We start from the raw sequence: 18,487 nt of genomic DNA on the forward strand, positions 1-18,487 counted from the left end.
ATCGGGATACTGAGGGAGTGAAGCCAACACAGCCCCGGGTGGTTCCTCCTGGTGACAGCAATGGGGATGTGCCGATTGTGGCTCTCCCAGGAAATGTCTGGAAAAATTAACAAGGTCGTTTTCTTAACAGAACATTTCCAAACCTCATTTCAGCCAGGCAGGAAGGGAATTCTGCTTTTATCTGCTGCTGCCTTAATTGTCCACGTGGCTGTTGTGGAGATGTCTCAGGTGATAGTGGTGCCTCTCCGAGCCCCCCAGGAGGAGGCAGTTCCCCTGGAAGGTTTTCTTTTTAATAAAGATAAGATGGAAGGAGTAATGATGGAGACAAAACCGATAAGGGCAGGAATATCAGAAGGAATGGCAGAGCAAAGGCAGAGCTCTTGACTGAACGTGCCTTAAACAGGGATGTGTGCCCGTGGGAATGCTTGTGGCTTCCTGAGCTTTGGAAAGCACAGGTAGCTGGGAAAAAAAATTATGAAGTCCACCCAGAATTATGTTTTTCCTTATTTAATAAAAAAATAAAGAGGGGCAAAAACCTATTAAAACTTTTTCTTTAATGTGCCTAAACCCTCTGCTTTTCCAGCAGGCAGCACAATGAGCTGTGAGGAAATGGGATTTTATCTTCTATTTCACAAGGAAGGAATATGGGCACAGCTTCAAATAAATTTGCTATTAAGAAAAAGTCCATTATTACATTTAAGGAGTATTCTGAAGTTTCCAGGAGTGATTTGCAGGGGCTGATCTGTATGAGCTGCACACGCAGCTGAAAAGGGAGATAAATTCCTTTCTGTTAGTAACACAATCATCTCCCAAGGTATTTTTTATTAAATTAGATTGGCATAAGTAAAGTGCTCCTGATGTCATTTGTGGATGCACCTAAATCATCAGCTAAAGAGCAGCTGATCTAAGTTTGGCCAAAGGAAGGAATGAAGTTTTGGAAGATTATATTCTTTGTTCCTGATTCCAATCAATCAGAATTTGATATTTGTGTACGGGCTTGTTTTAAAAGCATTGTAATTATGGCAGTGCTATAAATCTTACGTTAATGGAGACGGAAAAAATATTAAATGTGACCCATACTTAGAGCCTAAATATTCAGTGGATGTTCTTTATGGAATGAGGATGAAGGGAAAGCAGGGGGAATAATAGGTATATGTGAATGTAGGCCTGGAAAAGTGGGGTAGAAGGATTAAAAACATTTTAATTTTACATAAAATCTTTTACTAGATTTCAGTTTGATGGTGAACATGCACTGCTATATAAAGAAGTATTCCTCCGTTAAATCTTGTGGGATTTGGAGGCACTTATGAATTAATTTGTTTCCAGGAGTTCCATCAAAAGAGAAATCCTTTGTAAAACTGCAGGTGTTAAAATACAGACCAAAAAAACACTTCTTGGTCTGGGAAATTAGACACAGTTCTTAGTCAAATATAGAAATTAAAATGCAGAAAGGACCCCTGAAACCTGTTAATTATTACTCTCAGATTTCAGAGAAATTCTTTTCCAGACTTACTTTCAGGTTTTCTTTCCTTAAAAATAAATAAGATATTTGTGATTTCATGGAAATCCTTCCAATGATACCAAGATTTATTGTTTAAACATTGATAGCAGTTAAATAAATTAAAATATCCAAGAGAGGAGGGACTAGTGCAGACCCAGGGCAGTCCCAGCCATGGCAGTGCCCAAAAAGAGGCAGAAACTGCTTGAAACATGGTGTAAACCTCTGCATTTTGTGCTGAATAATTGTAATCAATGAAAAGAACAGGAAAATACTGTTGAATGGAAACTGTCATAAGATCAGCCAATTAATACAATTCTTCTGTTGTGTTTGATTACCTTTTCTGTCCTTGGAAGAAGCCAGAAAATAAACCAAGAGATGTATCTGAAGAGATGCATTTTCTCCTTTGGCTGTGTAACCACACATTGATACATTCGTAAATTTACTACATTTTGGGCTTCTGAATGTTTCTAATTTCATTTTGGAGGAGAAAAATATTTCTTCAAACAACTGAGGCTCAACACTGTGCCATTTTTTTTCCCTTTTTAAAAGGAATTCTCTGAAGAGATGTCAGTGTCTTATCTGCAGTGAAGTGTCCTCTTTTCAGGTTTTGATTCAGTGGCATCATTTCTGGTACCCAGTGTTTGAAAGCAGAGGAGCATTAATTATTTTATAATAGTAAATGTCAGCGTGCAGTTGTCTCAAAACCCACCAAAAATAGAGCTTTCAGCCCAACTTGCACCCTCTTTGCAGGTTTTGAACGCGAGCACCGCTAGGAAATAACCATTTGGAAATTAAAGCTTTGATTCCACAGTTGTCTAATTCAGCCCCTTCAGTTTTTAGCTCTAAGTTTAGAAAAAATGAGAGTGTGGCATCAGTTGCCTGTGCAGATTTGTTACAGACACAGCCTGCCCTGGAGGCAGCAAACGCTGTCAGGGTGACAGCCACTGCCACAAACCAAAGGGGAATATTTTTGGAACCATCCAAACAGCAGAGGAAGAACATCCTGTTATAAACACAGTGATACTTGCATGGCTAGAAAAATATTATTCTCTTTTCTTTCTCCAACACAAGAAAATAAACAACAGGGAGCGTTCTCACCCTTGCATTCATTTTTCCTGGTTTGCACATTTTTCGGGAGAACCCCGGCTCCTTGCAGGGTTGGAAGCACTGGGTGACAGCTGACAGGAATTTTGTGTTTCCCTTCCAACTGTGTCACCACCATAGCAGGGATTTGAGGAGGTCACTAAAACTCACTGTGCCACCACGGTTTTCTGGGAGTAGAGTAAGGCTCTGTCACCTCCACGTGACTTGGGAAGTGAATTACGCTCGGGAGTGTATTTTTGGATACAGGAGATGTTTGGGTGAATGGCAGTGTAGATGCAAAGGGGTCTCTTTTATACCTAGAAATTGTAAACGTTCTCTTTTTTTAGAGACAGTTTGAATTTGCTGCTGCGTCACCTGAGGTGAGGGACGTGTGAGTGGTCTCTCAGTGGTTATTTTAATGAGTCTGAATTCAAAGAGCACTTGGGTGAAATATGAGTAAATCTCATTACTCTGACAGTGGTTGCCTGACTACAAAGAAAGTTTATATTTAGTAAACCACTCACTCCTGTGACCTAGTTTGCTGTGGATGATAATTTTCTTAGCGTGGCATTGAGCTCACTTTCCCCTGTTCAATTTCCATGAATGAGGGATTCTTCCCATCCCTTGTTTTCTTGGCTACTCAGAAAGGAAGACTCTTGGAAGTTAACTCAGTCCGTGGGATTCCTTCCCAATCTCCCACCCATCCCTGCCCTCTGGCAGTGGGAAGCCATTCCCTGTGTCCTGTCCCTCCAGGCCTTGGCCCCAGTCCCTCTCCAGCTCTCCTGGAGCCCCTTCAGGCCCTGCAAGGGGCTCGGAGCTCTCCCTGGATCCTTCCCTTCTCCAGGTGAACATTCCCAGCTCTCCCACCCCATGGCCTCTTCTGTGCTCCGTTACACTGTTCAGCTTTAAAGAGAGATTAGCTGCTAAAAAAGTATTTAGAAGTAATCCAGAAAGGAAGAAAATGGAGATATTTGTGTTTGGAAGATAAATGGGATTTCTTTCTGATGTAGTTTGTGTCTCATTGAGGGCTGGGGGATTTATTTCTTCCAGAAATATTTTGGTTCTCAGAAATTTTGATAGCAGTGGGATTTTGCCTGTAGTAAAAAATAAAGTATCTGTTGTCTATATACATAGAGAAAACACATTTGTTTATTCTGTATATTTATGTACATATACTGCTTATATATAATGTGGGGGTTAGACTTAAATATGAATAAATAGAGACAAATATCTGGTGCAGAAGCAGTGCCCCACACCACAGCATCCCCAAAACTGCCCTTCCCCAGAATACCAGAAATTAAATTAGTACAATTAGCGAGGCTTTCCTACTTTTAGTTACAATATCTTCTTGTTTTCTAATGGTAATTAGAAAATTCTGTTCTATTGGTGTCAATAAAATGGTAAATAACAGTTAAAAGCAGGATGGAATTCTTCCTTAGGACAATCTTGGAGAAGACTCATCTGTCATGTGATCTCATTAGTCCTTGCTCGCTCATCTCTGACAAAAACAAGCTGACCTGCTTTATTTATTTCTCACTTCAAACTATTAATTTAAAAGAAAGATTGAGGCAGCCTTTTCAGCATTATTGTGGAATAAAAAAGGGAAAACACGCATGTGTTTTCTTCATTCTTTTCCAGTGGTAGCCTGTGGAACTCAGCTGGATCATGGTGGGGGTTCTGAGCTCAGAGGAGAATCTAGCCCTGCTCATTCTTGCATATTCCTGGTCCTGTCCTCCTCCTGCACTGCACCCCTCAGGTGTGAAAATACAAACAAAGATCCCTTCCGTGTTTTTCCAATCTGCTGGTCCTTTACAAAAAAAAAAAAAAAAAGAATTAAGAGATACTTCCCTAACTCTGTGTGCAGAGACTGTGTTATGCATCGAAAATTTCTGCTGTTTCCTGCGTGCATTTATCTTGCTGTGGAATAATTTTCATGTGACTGCAAGGATTTTTTCTCACAAACAAGAAAAACACCTCCCAGAGGCAACGGCTGATGGAGATTGCAGAGGCTTTGGAGTGTTTCTGTGTGGTGCATCCCAAATAGTCCCTTAGCTAACAGAAAATGATGTGAGATTTTGCACCTGTCTGAGCTGACAGGTTTCTTTTCATTCCTAAACATCTCTAGGAAGCTCAGGCATATTTGTCACCCATGAGATTGAAGAATCATCATGGAATCCTGGAATGGGTTGGGTTGGAAAGGACTTTAAAGCCCATCCAGTGCCACCCGTGCCACGGGCAGGGACACCTCCCATTATCCCAGCTTGCTCCAAGCCCCAATGACCAACCTGGCCTTGGATACTGCCAGGCATCCAGGGGCAGCCACAGCTTCTCTGGGAATTCCACTCCAGAGCCTCCCCACCCTCACAGCCAAGAATTTCGAAATTGCTTTTGATTTAGTAATGAATTTTCAAACATTTAATAATTATTGTCGTGTGTTCACGCAGTTCAGCTTCTTCAAAGTTGCTACATGGGAATAAATTAAGAAAAATTTATAGGAAGATTCATATCTCAGAAGATACTAAATGTTGAGTTGTAGCTAAAGAAATGTTTTGTCCCCAGTCCAGGAAGAAATTTTTTTTAAAAAAAGAGAAATCAAAACAGATTCTTCCATTTGAGCAGAGACATATGTTTGGTGGGTTGGCACCAGACTAGGATGCAGAATCCTGTAGAACCAACTCTTCATACTCTGGGATATTTAGAGGAACAACATTCAAAATAAGGTGCTGGAGAATATAAGAAAACCAGAAAAATGTAAAAAGAAGAATGGGGAGCACCTGAAGAGCAGCACAAAGGAATTGCAGGCTCCTGGGCTGTGGTGACTAGGAAAGGGTGTTCAGGATCCATAGGGATCTGCTGGATGGGAGTTGGAGCAACCTGGGATAGTAGGAGGTGTCCCTGCCCATGGCAAGGGCTGGAACTGGATGGGATTTAAGATCCCTTCTATCCCAAAGCATCCTGGAATTCTGTGGAACTGTGTCTTTATTGGTGTCTGTATCAAATGCCTTTCAGGAATCCACACTGTAAATAACATCATGTGCATTTAAACAGAAAACGTTTAATCTCATCAATAAATTCCCATTGATTGAAGGTGAGATCAGAGTGTCTCCTCCTGGTCTTAGGGTGATGATCATAAAATCAGATGAAGAAAAAATTAAGCACTTGGGTGCCATTCAGCAAAATTAACAGGTCCCAAGAAATTCAGCAGATTCCCTTGAAAGATGTGGTTAAACCCAGAAGAAATTTCTTCCCAGTGCTCTGATGCTCCAAGCCCTTGGAGAAGGCTTAGAGGTTTTGAGAACAAAATTAATGATACCCTTACAATTATTGCAGTTGTTCTGGTTGAGAGTGATGATTAAATCCGATCAGAAATAACATCTGCAGTGGGAACAGAGTTGAAGTATCGGGATTGTGGTTGTGCAGTTCACAAAGAAAATAGAAAATATCATCTAGTAACACAAAAGGCAACGTGAGAATGATTTACTTGTCAGGCAAAAAAATAAAATACAGATCTTTTCATGGCACTGAAAGAAATCTGGGGAGATTAAGAACTGAATGGGAAGTCTGAAGCACAGTTGATAGAAAACCTCAACACCAAATTATGTGAACAAAGTCATTTTTAGGGAAGACAAGTCCCAGACACTGAACCACTCTGGAGACTCCAAACAAGAGCTGTTTAGAGTGGCACAATGAAATATTGCATTCTCATCCCAGAGCTGCTCCACATTATATGTTTTTCCATTAAAATGCCATTTTTCACTCCAATTCTCAGTCCATTTTCCAGTTTTCAGCAGGTGAGCTTCCTCCTTTGGAGCCACTGATCCAAATTCTGTGCTGAACTCCTTAAAGAAATCTGTTGTTGGATCCTGCCTTGGCTTCTGTACCAGTTGATTCCTTGGACTTCACTGGGTTGGCTTAGAGACCAAATAAAGGACACCAAAGCCAACAGAGCTGTCAAAAAGTGGTGCTGGTTGAACTCGATGATCCTCAAGGCTTTTTCCAACCTTAACTACTCCTGATTCCAAGGGGTTGTAGGTTTTGGCTGCACAGGGCCTGGATTTAAAGGGGATGGGTTTGGGTTTAGGGCTATTGGGGCTGGAAAAGCCCTCCAAGGCCATGGAGTCCAAGCTGTGCCCGATGCCCACCTTGTCACCAGCCCAGAGCCCTGAGTGCCACCTCCAGGCGTTCCTTAGACCTCAGTGCACCAACGTTTGGTGTCTTGGATTGGGTTGTTCAGTGATGTTGAGCTCATCACCAGATCCTTCTCACCTCTTGTTTCACAGAAACTTCTGTGACTTCCAGGTATTCCTTGAGCCTTCAGTTACAAAAGCCACCTTTTTGTGTTCCTCTCCTGCCCCTCAACCCCACCTTGAACCATATCTGGAAACTCACCACCAATCTGCCAGGGCAGCGTTGCTCCCAGTGCCTGCCCAGCAGCTTCTTAGGACTTTGCTGGCTCATTTTGTGTCTGGAAAGTTTTCCCCACACGGATCCATCACTTCCCAGCTGGGCAGGCGTGGAGGTGCAGGGACAGCCAGTTATTTTCTCAGATGTGCATGAGAAAGAGAGGGAACATAATCGTGGGCAACTTTATTTCGGAGACTGATGTGAGTTATGTCCTCTTTGAGGATTTTACATTTTTGGAAGCTCAATGAAGAGCAGAGTATCCATGTAGATATTCCATAACTTGCTGGTTTCTGGGAGAGGTTGGTTTGAAAGGTGTTTTTTCTCAGGTGATGGAAGTCAGGGGTGTTTTCCTTTGCTCAGAGTTGGATTCCTCCATGGTCTGAGAAAGTCTAAACCAAGTGGAATTGACTGAGTAAAAAAGAAAAATTGTTTGCAAGACAAAAACTTTTGGACCTGATGAATTTTGTAGTGATTTAATTTTTTATATTCATCTTTCTGTAGTTACAGGGCTGAGATATGAAAGCAGCACAAACAAATGATGCTGTGTGGTTTTATTGTTGAATAATTTTATTTTTTAAAAGCATAACTGGCATTTATAGTGACCTTGTCTTAAAGTTACCTTTAATTTCAGTCTAGGGAGGTGATTTAACTTTTCATAATTTATTAGTGCTTATAATATGTCACATTTCAATACTAATTGGTAATTTTATTTAATTTAAATTTTAACTCATGGGATCCGTGCTGTTGTTATTTTGGTCTAACAGTGAATTCCCCAAGTCAGGTGTATTTTTATATATATTAATGCAGGGTAATTATCATATTCCTCAAGCAGATAAATCCCTTCCCATATAGTGGCTCTGATGCTTGATTGTTTATTTTTAACAGCAGCTCCCAAATTCATGTGTTGCATGAAATTGTGCCTTTTTAATAAATAAATAAATCAGTATTTAGCTCTCCTGGCTGATTTTCTGCTCTGCTGTTGTTCTGCAGATCCTTGTTGACGATGGTGGTCGCTGGAGGCAGCACTGTTGAAGATTATCTCATTTACAGACAAGATCTCTGAAATCTGTTTCCTTCAGACAGCAAAGGTAACTCAAATAATCCACATTATGCATTTGTCTAGCAGTAATAAGTTGGGTTTTGACCTCCAAAATTGAACCGCGGCTGAAGTTTGGGAATCTGACCACTCTGCCAACTTTTAACCTCTTTTTTAATGTTTATTTATTCTAAAGTGAAAAATTATCTCCGTGGAAAGAGCTCGGTTTCTTCTCCTCCTTCCAGTCACAAGAATATGAGTCCTTCCTTAGCTTCTCCTTTTTCCTACGTTTGATGTTTTTCTTTCTTTTTCTTTTCTCGTGAGTTTTCTCACCTGCAGATCAGTTACAATATTTTTGTGGTACTGATGAGACCCAGCACTACCTTAAAACCTGAAGAGTAATTGAGGGTGGGCCTTATGCCCAAAAAGACAAAAACTAGGTGAAAAAAGGGTAAAACAGTGGTCAATCTCTTGAAGGTTTCTATAGAATTTAAAAATGTGACTTCTTTAAATTAAATACTGAAAGCACAAATCTGATGTGTCCTGTGCCATTTATTTTCTCTGCATGTGTTATTTATCATCAATGTGTGGTCTTCTGAGCCAAATAAATGTGAGGATATTCAGGAGAGTTTTGTTTATGTATCATTTTTTCCTATTTTGAAACTAACTCAGTATAACACTGTAGGTAATATGGGACCATTTTTTTTCTGTTATGGAAGTAGAGCTAATTTTCCCACTCATTATCTGCTGTTAATTTAATGTGTGGCAATATCTGAAATTTAGTGCTGATTATGGCAGTAGATTTTTGGTTAGCAGTACAGCTCATCTATGAGCAAACCAATTAAGACATCATTTCAGAATATAATTGAGCTCCTAATGGAGCACTTGAATTCACTGGGAATTTACATATTTGCTTTTCTTTGCTGTAGCAGAGAGGTCCAAAATGAGGCTACAGCTTCAGTTTTGAACTTCTGGAGGCACCAACTCGAGCTGAGGCTTTTCAAAGCCAAGCCTGTAAAATGCTCTTGAATAAGGGCATGGATAAATTCGTGGATAAGCTCCTTAATGCTCATATCTGAACTTTGGATGGCTATTGGGAGTTGGGAATTTGAGGAATCAACCTCCACTGTTCTTAGAGTGCTGACGCCCAGGTGATGCTCTGATGCAGCACAGTTAAAACTGACTTAAACACAAAGTTCATGCAGTGTTTGTAATTAATTTTTTTCTTTTACTGATATCTGGATCTGCTGGGAAAGGGCTCATTCTGCAAATCTTTATAATACATATATAATATATAATATATATAATCTCTATTTTCAAGCAGCATCAATAGAGAATTCGTGGAAGTGCTTCGTTAGCCCAGACAAATTAAGTGTCTCATTTATGGAGTCTTTGAAAATGAAGTTAAAAGTGAAGGCAGTTCTCTTCCCTTCTCATTTTCCCTTAGTTTGGGGATTTTTTTTGACCCTCAGGAGGAAGATTTTTACATTGAAAAGACAAACAGAGCTGATAGAGGTTGTTGATACCTCTGCCTTATTGAGGGGTTGGGTTTGTTTTGTTGTCACTCTTCCCTTCCAGGATAGACCTTTGCATATGTTTTTATTTGTTCTAAAATGGGAATCTACACCAGTTGGTGAAGGAAAACCAAATGTTTTGGGGGAATAATTATCAAAGTCTGTGTTTGGGTTCCGAAAAAGCATTTTTTAATGTGAAAAACTAGGGCAGAGAAAGTAGTTTTCTCTGTAAAGTTCGTGTTGTACTGGTTATTTCCTGGAAGTTTTAATATGTAAATGATGATAAACCTCAGGATGCTTCAGTGAAATCCAAGAAAACATTTAATTCTCATTCTCAGCATCTTAGCTTGTTTTTTGAACTCTTTTTTTCCCCCCACTAAAGTGCTCACAGCTGTACAGGTACTGCAGCCACTGCTGCTGTTCCATTTGATCTATTTTTAAAAGCAGGGGCTCTGTGGATGGAATCCACATTCCTGTGGAGCCCAGTATTCCCAAACCTTCCTGACCCTGCCTCACCCCCTCAGACCTCGTGCATTATCTTTAATTATATGATAATATGCTATTTTCCTCCATAGGAAACCCTTCCATTAAATAGATGGAATTTAACCAGCAGTCCGCTGGCTTTAATTGTTCAATCCTTCCTTCCTCAGTAATGTCCAGGCCTTTCCCTGCAGATGGAATTCACAATTTGCCTTCGTGCTTTACTGCACCTTTTAGCAACAGGTGCTAATTTTTGGAGAATCCCATGCTGGTTTAGGTTGGAGGGGACATTAAAATTGATCCAGTTCCATGGCAGGGACACCTCCCACTGTCCCAGGCTGCTCCAAGCCCCATCCAACCTGGCCTGGGACACTTCCAGGGATCCAGGGACAGCCACAGCTTCTCTGGGAATTCCATCCCAGACCCTCCCCACTCTCCCAGCCAGGAATCTCTTCCCAATCTCCCACCCATCCCTGCCCTCTGGCACTGGGAAGCCATTCCCTGTGTCCTGTCCCTCCAGGCCTTGTCCCCAGTCCCTCTCCAGCCCTCCTGGAGCCCCTTTAGGCCCTGCAAGGGGCTCTGAGCTCTCCCTGGATCCTTCTCCTCTCCAGCTGAACATTCCCAGCTCTCCCAGCCTGGCTCCAGAGCAGAGGGGCTCCAGCCCTGGGAGCAGCTCCGTAGCCTCCTCTAGACTCCTCCAGCAGCTCCATGTTTTCCTTGTGCTGGGGGTAAATCCAGCATTATTAATACGGAAACCTGGCTCTGCAGAGCCGGGAGGATGAGTGGGGTTTGCACCTGTTTATCTTTTTAAACCTGAGACATTCTAGCAGTGCAATAACTGGCAGCCACATCCAGCACCCTGTGCCACCCCCAGCTCCAAGCCTTGTTGTCTCTGAGGAATTCCTGAGCCGTGGAATGGCGGGACCGTGATGTAGCACTGTCCAAAGCCCAGAATTGATGGAGCTGTTTGATTCCCGTGCAGCCTGTGACACACAGAGCCTTGGCTCTGCTCACACTCTGCTCTCTGCATGGCCTGGCTCCCAGCTGTGTCATTCCCAACGTTGGGGCTGGGGTTATGCTAAGGCAGACAAGGAGCAGGGTTGTGTTCCATCAGTTTTCTCCTCAGCCTGTTTTTCCTGAATTGCCATGAAAAGCAAGGAGCCCGGTTGCCTTTTCTGAAGCCCTGATGTTTTTCTCAGAACAATCAATTTTCTGTCTCGCTCTGTCTTCTTTCCACATGAAAGGCTTGGAGTTGTGTGAAATTCCCAAGGTACTCTCTCTAAAGCAAGGTATAAACGAATTCTACCTTCTTAAATTTAATAAATGGAGACCTACTTAATTTGAATTTTTTTTTCTACAGAAATTATTTAAAGGATTTGGGTTAAAAAAAAAAAAAAGACATTTTCCTAATGTTGCTTTTCAATATCACAACTTTTAGGTGCATTTTAGAGCCAAATTTTCAAAGTACATTTTAAATGTAATAGATTTGATAAGTTGTTCCCTGCCTGAGCAGAAATTCTTGTACCACTTCTGCCAAGTTTTTGCACAGAGCAAGAAGTTTGTTTTCCATGATCCCCATTTCTCTTCCAGCTGCTCCTTCTGAAATTGAATTATGGGCTGACGTTTTGAATTTTTCCTTACACAGATATTGTAAATAAAACTCAACCACTACAAAGGCTTTTCATTTTGAAAAATTGGAGCAGCAGGCACCCTGAACAAAAGGAAATGTTCCCAACCCTTCTTTTATTGTAACCAAATTAATCAAGCTCAGGGAGTTAGCTGCAATTTCAAAGTTAAATGTTTAAGTAATGCAAAACTTTCTGATCCTGCAGTGTCTCTCTCTTTAAAATTCATAACAAAATTGTTACAGGTTTTTTTTTAATAGTTAATTTTTCTTAGCAGAGCTAAAGATTGGCTTCCTACAGCCCCAGGAACCTGGATACCTCCAGAAAGTTTTGAGGTTCTTGGGATATCTCCAGAAAATGTTGAGGGTTTTGATTATTTCAGTCTGTGGTATTAGAAAATGTTACAGATCTCCATCCTTAGGTTTTCCTGTAATATCACAAGAAATTTCTGTGAAGTAAAAGCCGCATCTTTTTGCTGGAAGTGCTGCTGATTTAAAATAACAGATGAGAGCTCCTGTCATTATTTATTAATTATAAATAATATTTAAAAGAAGAATGTACAGTGTAGTACTTAAGATAAACTGAATTATTCTTTTCTGTTGAAACACCAAACCAAACTCAGATCTTTGATTTTTGTTTTAATAATTCCTTCAGGAAAAAAAAAGGAAGCTCAAGGGCAGCAAATTTAAAATGCAGCTGTTAATGAAAACCTAAGAAAATGGTGTTTCTTACATGAGGGTGTCCTGAAAGGTTGTGAAGAGATTGGTTTTTTCATTTTGCTCTTCAGTTTTGTTTTCTTCTCCCCTTCCTATCAGTTCACATCCTTGGAGGGCCGCTATCATGGTGAAGAATGTACTGAAATGCTTAAGGAAAGCATTATCATTTCTGAGATTCTCAACTGCCCTTCTCCTTGAAGGATCCCAGTCCAGGGAAATGCTTGAAAATTAAAACCAGGGATGCTTTTAAAATCAAACACACCAAGTTTCTGAAGAAAAGAGCCTCTCTTCCTCTCAAAACCTGTGGTGATGCTCCAGAGCTGAACACAAAAAGGGTTATTTTTAATTTTTACCACATTCCTGAAAAGTATTCCTGAGAGGTAAAGATCCTCACCAGTGTGGGTCAGCAGTTGCCACAGCTGGCTTTGGCTCAGCCTCCCAAACTAAGTTTGGATCACTTCAAAGGATTCATCACATTTCTTTGAGGTTTCATCACAGAATCATAGAATCATTTAGGCTGGAAAAGACCTTTAGGGTCATGGAGTCCAACCATAAACCCAACCCAAGTCCACCAAGTCCACCCTCAGTTTATTGGTGCTGTTCTGAGAGGGGGGGCAAAAGCAGCCAAGTTTAGGAGAAGGGAAGGTGAGCTAAAGCTTCTATTCCAAAACTCATCAAAAGTGAAAATATCTCCTCTTTTTTGATCAGTCCTTAATCCAGGACATGGATCCCAGTGTGCATTTTCCATGGGAACAGGAATCTATTTGAGGTGCTCGTTGTTTAGATGTTAGAAAACAAAATGCTCTTGTTTTCATACCACACAAATGGGAGTGTTCACTGGTGAATCTTCATGTGTTTGATAATAAATAGTTCATGAAGAAGTAGCTCCAGGAGTGAATTCTTGTTTCATTCCTGTCACAACAAGAGAACAGCAAATGGAGAAGGAAACCTGGCCACAGGTGCCCCTTCAGTAAAAGGAAAACCAGTATCATACATGTTGTAGATATTATAATGTCTATTTAACCTCTCCTAGATAATTCTAACAGCAATTTTTTTATGCTGCTGATTTTTGTTTGGAAGTTTTATACTTTTGCCAGTGTAGACATTTATGTTGGTTCAGGCCTTTATTTTTTTTTTCTTTAAGTTTTCTTATTATCTGCAGCACAATTTGAGCATTTGAGTGGCAGCGAGTGACATTTGCAGAGGACAGATCCTGTAGGCAAATGAGCAGGTGACAGGAGGCACAATGGCACTCAGGAATAGTCTGACACGTGGGTGTTCCGACTGGAGGATCCTCTTTGTGTTCAGTGAAGTTCTCATGGAGTAGCTTTCAGTGATATTGTATTCTCAGAGTATAGAATTCAATATATACCCATCACACGCAGGCTTCAGCTGGGGCTCTTGACGCCATTTCTGGTATCATTCTACCTTACAATACCATTTAAAGTGCAAAAAGCTGAGTAAACTGCCTCTGAGTGTTGTGTCAGAATGATATGCACGTGCCTTGATCACGTTAATATTTATTCTGTTGATTGTGATCCTTGGAAAACAGTTACTGGGAACTGGTGATGGGAGAGAAAGCACTTTGCTCCTGCAAAGGGCACTTTAAAACTCACTGCCAATTCACTTCTGTTAGGAAACTGCACAACTTGTGTCTTCCAGTGAAACAAGTTAGCAGATCCCTGATTCAGGTGATGCTAGTTAAAAAAAAATAAAGCCACATAAGCAATATTTGGCTGATTTTGCTGTTTGTCGGTGATACTGTTAAGGCTGTGGGTAGCCCTGGTCTGCATCCCTGCAAATCTGTAGAATCCAGCTCTTCTACAATGTCTCCTCTTGGAAAGGATAGTGAGGATTTAAAAGTGAGCCAGGCACCTTCCTAAGCACGAGGGTATCAAGTCTGGGGGTTCCTACCAAGTGTTTTTCCATAATTCAGTTGTTTTTTCTCTTTCTTAGCATTTAAAAAGCTTCTTTCTAATGCCTTTTCAGTGGAAATTATGTTTATGAACTAGTCCATGTACAAAAACGATTTTTCTGATTTGTCTTAAATTCCATTTCCTTGATGATCTAAAATCTAAAATACATTTCAAGCCTTTAAAAATAGAACCACAGGAGGGGACAAGTCCCTGCTTTGACACAGATGTTTCTGCAGGAGGGCCAGTGCCCTCAGATTATCGTGATGGTCCCATCTAAACATATTTAAAATATGAAATTACACATTCTCCATGAATAGTTTTGATTTGGGTTGCAGGAGTGTGGAGCTGAAATTCCAGTTAAAGATGGATTATAATTATGAAGGACCAGCCTGGCTGCAGCTGCAGGGACAGGGATAGGACATGCTGATGAGACTGGAGAAGGAGATGGGAATCACACACCTGTTCCCTGGAAAAACAGACTCTGAGAGCCCATGTTTAATGCCCAAAGTTTTATTGGAGTAGTTTGTGAAGAGGGGAGTGTGGCTGGTTGATGATAAAATGCTTTCAAACCAGGAATACTGGTGTGAAGGTGGGAGTGGGACCCTCACTGGACATGGATTGTGTGGTTGTGTCTGACATCTCTGGAGCTGCTCCCTACAAATTTTGAATTCCTGCCCCAGACAGGTCCTTTTTCTTTCCTAGGCATCTAAAGGAGAGTGAGGAAGGGCTCTGGGGTGACACTCCAGTTCCTAGAGGGGCTCCAGGAGAGCTGGAGTGGGACTTGGGACAAGGGATGGAGGGACAGGATGCAGGGAATGGCTTCCCCCTGCCAGAGGGCAGGGATGGATGGGATATTGGGAAGGAATTCCTGGTTGGGAGGGTGGGCAGGCCCTGGCACAGGTTATCCCATGGATGCCCCTGGATCCCTGGCAGTGTCCAAGGCCAGGCTGGACATTGGGGCTTGGAGCAGCCTGGGATAGTGGGAGATGTCCTTGCCAAGGCAGGGGTGGGAATGGATGAGTTTCCAAGCCAATCCCTTCTGGGATTGTGTGGATGTAAAAAGCCAAAGGCCAGAAGACAGCGCAGTGACTGTTCCCTGCCTTCGTGCAGCTCCCGGACTATCACCTTTCACAGACCCTGGATCACAGCTCCCTGATCTTGTTTCAGAGCCTGGAAGTGACAATGAGCTCACCACAGCACCTAGAAAATGGTTTCCATATTCATTACCTATCATAGTAACAAATGGCATTTTATATAAAATGAATGCTCTTCTACCTCCCATCTTCATCATCTCAGAGATCTTGTCCAACCATTCCATGATCTGGACTGAAATATTTTCTCTGTGTTTTATACATATTAAATCCTTCCTAGCTGTACTTCTGCTTGTTGCTGTTGCAGTCCATTATTCTTCCTGCACGTCCCTCAGCTGCACATGTGCTTCAACCTTTCCTTGCACTACTTGCAGTGAGGAAAAACGATGCCAACTGGGAAAAGTTTGTGCAAGACATTTGTGTGGAAATGATCTCCCAACCAGGGAGCTGAGGAGCACAGCCCAGTGTCCTCCTGCTATGGCTCTGTGGCATAAAATTGATCTATAAAATCCTAAGTTTGTAGCTGCACTCCTGATGTGCCTTGGTTTTTTATCCCCAAAATTACTGATAGACACAATGTGGTAGATTTTAAATAGGGTTTTTTTCAGACGCTGAAACATTTCTTAAATAGTTAAACAAATAAATAGTTAAGCACCAAATTCTGAGGGAGAAAAACTGGCATTGCTGTGTATTCAGAGCCTGTGCTCCAGGTGTGGACTGACAGAATTCCAGCACAGTCTGTCCTCTCCCATTATGGAGAAGTTCTGGAGGAAGAGCTAAAACCATAAGTGATTTTTGGGTTCAGGTCAGGGGGATTACATTTCTGGCTGGAGGGAAAGAATGGTCTGACTTCCTCCTCTGTGATCAATCCCTAAATCCAGAAGTAAGTATGTAAGAAGCTGAAACCAGTTTAGCTCCTCAGCCTGGGAAGTGAACTTGGAAAGTGGGATGAAGGGAAGGGAGGCAAAGAGAGGTTGCAAGGATTACAGACCCTTACTTGTTGGAATAGCAGGGCTGTGCTCCTTAAATTTTAGCTTAGATTCAAGTTCATGGAATATTTACAATAATGGGATGTATTCAGTGAAAAGGGAGGGAACAACCCCCAACCCCAATGTACAAAAGATCTGCTGGACTGACACAACAGTAAATTATTTTTTTAGGTGGAAATAGAAATTTATAAAACATGAATCTAGGATTGAACTATGTTCTAGCAGTGAACTAAATGAGGTGATTTAGTGATGATAAAAAGGTGATTTTAAAGCAGACAGATTGAGGATTGTCCAACTGCAATTGCTGAACCCCGGAGTCCTGACTCTCTGGGAATTGATGGCAGAGCTGAAAAAGCATTTCAGTTACATGCCCAGATTACAGAATCACAAACACAGCCCTGTCATGACTGGATTTCATGGTTCCATTCCTGAATTTCAGTGTTCCATTCCTGCATTTTGGATTGGCCTCTCACTCCAAATACCTGACTCTTCTCCTGCTTTTCAAACATTTAGGTAACTCTTTGTCAGGTTTTGCAAGATGAGCTCTAGGACAGAGATTCCAAACCAGTTAAATTCCTTCTTACTGTCCTTGAACTCGTCTGAAACACTGTCAATGCTGAGGCCATCCCTGTCACTCATTTCCATGATTCTATAGCTCCAACAAAAGGTAAAAAATAAACATTTTGGAGGAGCATTGAAGATGTTTCTGATGAGGTTTTCTTGTGAAGATCTAGAGAAAATAAACATGAATTCTTCTGTCAGTAGGTTTTGCAGTAACACCTGCAGCTTGATGATTTAAGTTCAATAAATTACTTAATTCAGGGTTTGGCCAACAAAAGTGAGTGGTGGGACAACCTGCGGCACATCTGGATTTGTCCAGATGGATCTTGAGTTTGTCCACAGCAGCTCAAGGCCTGACAGTAAAAGAAAACACAGAATGTTTCTAAAAGCTCAAAGCTCAGAATGCTGAGTTGATGCTTTCAAGACTGGAAAGCAAAATAGTACAAAAAACTCACAAACCTGATCTGTGCTTCTAAAGAAAATGCACTAAAATAGCTGAAAACCTTCAAGGCACCCTTTGAACATTAGAAAAACTTGCATTTTATCTCCTTTTCACTCAAAGGCGTGGTCTTGGTGTGGTTTCAAATGCAAATGTTGGTGATCTCCAGGGCCTGGATGCTTTTTCCCTTTGACATTTCCTAAGCACCTAGTGCTGGCTGCCTAATTAGGGTGATTTAATTTTTCAACGGCTTTCATAGGTTTCACATATGGTACCTCTGGATGGATTTTGACAGCAGTACGAGATTGAAGGCCTTTGGCCAGTCCTTTGCAGGAATCAAACTGTCTCTTCATCTGTTGTTGTTTCAGTGGTTCACGAGAACCAGTCCAAACACAGCTTTAGGGATTCGGGAGCTGGGAGCAGAGCTTTCCTCATGTCTCTTGATTCCCTTGGAATTACCCAGAGCTGTGCTGGTGCCTGGTGGCTCCCTAGGAGAAGGATTCCCTTCAGTGGGAAGTTCTGTTGGGATGTTTGGGAGCAGGACACCAACGTGTGCTTTCACCGTGGACCCTGGCAGGGTGTGGGCAGCGATTCCCAGTGCTTCACATCCCAGATTATCATGGAATGGCTTGGGTTGGAAGGGACGTTAAAGCTCATCCCTTTCCATCCCTGCCACGGGCAGGGACACCTTCCACTATCCCAGGCTGCTCCAGCCTGGCCTTGGACACTGCCAGGGATCCAGGGACAGCCACAGCTTCTCTGGGCACCTGTGCCAGGGCCTCCCCACCCTCACAGGGAAGATGCCAAGGCTCCTAACAGGTGTTTATCCAGGAGGAGATATTCCTGAGGGAATCAGTCTGGGAAAACTCATGCTCATTAGGTGGTTAAAATTACCAGGATTTGCAGTGTTCCAGAAAACACTTCCAGAAAGAAGTTTAGTAGCTGATAACTTCACAATTAACATTCCAGAAAGCTCTCTGGCATCTCCTGGAATGCAGCTGAGCAGCAATATCACTTTTTGTGTAAAAACCAGAAGAATATGTTAAATTGCATTGCTGTTACACCAAAAGCTACCAAAAATAAATGGGATGCCTGTTCCTTTTTGTCCCTTCCATGGAACAAAAACTAAGCC

The 18,487-nt window shown here is 41.7% G+C and overlaps 1 protein-coding gene across 6 annotated transcripts in view; it reads left to right on the forward strand.

Annotated features, from left to right (window-relative positions):
* The window catches only part of MBD5 (methyl-CpG binding domain protein 5), a 110,367-nt gene that overhangs the window by 34,878 nt on the left and 57,002 nt on the right, over positions 1 to 18,487 (forward strand). For all 6 annotated transcript variants that reach the window (XM_082285058.1, XM_082285060.1, XM_082285061.1 and 3 more), the window contains exon 2: positions 7,979 to 8,076. The gene's annotated coding sequence lies outside the window, so the exon portion shown is untranslated. The remainder of the gene's footprint in view (positions 1 to 7,978; positions 8,077 to 18,487) is intronic.

This window comes from Coloeus monedula (assembly GCF_965178545.1).
Source record: "Coloeus monedula genome assembly, chromosome: 7".
Lineage (NCBI taxonomy): Eukaryota > Metazoa > Chordata > Aves > Passeriformes > Corvidae > Coloeus > Coloeus monedula.